This window comes from Xenopus laevis, chromosome 1S, assembly GCF_017654675.1.
Source record: "Xenopus laevis strain J_2021 chromosome 1S, Xenopus_laevis_v10.1, whole genome shotgun sequence".
Classification (NCBI taxonomy): domain Eukaryota; kingdom Metazoa; phylum Chordata; class Amphibia; order Anura; family Pipidae; genus Xenopus; species Xenopus laevis.
Genome location: NC_054372.1, coordinates 6165929 through 6167577, shown reverse-complemented (window position 1 = coordinate 6167577; position 1649 = coordinate 6165929). Strand labels below are relative to the sequence as shown.

At 34.7% G+C, this 1649-nt stretch overlaps 1 long non-coding RNA gene across 1 annotated transcript; it reads right to left on the bottom strand.

The window, feature by feature from the left end:
* Nucleotides 1-649: 649 nt before the first annotated feature.
* LOC108706492 lies at nt 650-1220 on the bottom strand. The gene is made up of 2 exons (XR_001934105.2): nt 1061-1220; nt 650-793 (listed from the first exon to the last, which is right to left on the bottom strand). It is a non-coding gene; the product is annotated as an uncharacterized LOC108706492 (long non-coding RNA).
* Nucleotides 1221-1649: the final 429 nt, after the last annotated feature.

Genomic DNA, 1649 nt, shown 5'->3' with positions numbered 1-1649 from the left:
AGACCTGCCAAAAGTCCTGTGGCTGTGCCATCCCTCCTTGTGGTAGCCTAGACAAGGGCCCTCGGGCACCTACAGTGGATATATAAATGCATTCAGTAGTTGTGGAACAAATCCAGGGCAGCAACTTGTCTGCAAAGTTCTTTATTGGGATAATGAGTTACACAACATGTTTCGGGCCCACGCCCTTTATCAAGTGTAAAAAGGAACAACCAAAAACAATCATTTATAATCTCATGTGACTACCAGCAGTGCAGTATGGGTAAAAGTTTTCCATTAACTATTTAGTGTTATACATCTTAAAGTGCATTGTGCAACTATAACTCCCATATGGCTGCACACAGTTCATCATGGATAAAACTTTTTCATTAACTATTTAGTGATATACATCTTAAAGTGCATTGTGCAACTATAACTCCCATATGGCTGCACACAGTTCATCATAGATAAAACTTTTTCATTAACTATTTAGTGATATACATCTTAAAATGCATTGTGCAATTATAACTCCCATATGGCTACACACAGTTCATCATAGATAAAACTTTTTTCATTAACTATCAGTGATATACATCTTAAAGTGCATAATAGAGATTTTACAAATTTATAAAAGCCTCTCACAAAGTGTAAAATTACAAAATATGATCTCTAATAAATATTGTAAAAACTTATTGTGACCCAATTCATCTAGCTATTAAAAGTGACACACATTATTTCATATAATACATGTTGAAATCCCACTGAAACATAATGTTAAAACCAGGTTACTGCTCAATCCGCCTAACCTGTAAAAGACCTGTAAAAACAAGGAAATTGCCATTAGCCTATCCAATTCACTTGAAATCTTTATGTTGTATCAATTTAGCACTTCTATTATATCAATTTAACAGTACCTTCTAATCTCGCAACGTATGTTGCTATTCTAAGACATTCTGTAATTATTTCCTATCACTGGCTTCTATGTATATATTATCTTTCTTAGCAACAAGGTTGCAATATTATAGTTACCAATTCAAAAATAAACGATATATATATATAAAGACTCCTGATTGAATGGACTCACCCATATGTAAATGCAGCAGGAGTTCCATGTCATTACAACTTGGAATCTAGTTATAATTCCTGGGAACAAAGGACGACAAGCCATTACTATTAAAGAAAACATGATAAATTGCACTGCTCATTTAACCCTTTCGGATAAGCACTATCCAAGCGCTTTATCCATCTGGATATATAAATACAGCCCTGCTTGTGACTGCACCTTATTAGAAAGATAAAATAGTTTTTGCTTTCAGAAAACAATTGAGGCAATTTTTGTGTACAACCATGACAAGGATTGTAAGCACAACTAGAGACTTGAGTTTTGAGTTAAGACCCATATATGAGGACAGAGGAGCCTCAACAAAATTGCAAGCTAGCTGGACAGTTTGAGAAAAATTGGACTGAAATAATGGAAATTGGTGCAGAACCTTAAATCTCTTTTAAGTAGGACAAACAAGTAAGTGTTGTGTACCACCACTACCAACAAACATCCAAAAGGTGGGAGGCAATGGCTTTCTATATTAAAACCAAGTAAATATCATGAGCAAATGAGCAAACTGAAGGCAACGCGAGTAAATTGTTATTGATGCAACATATTCCATCTACATCAG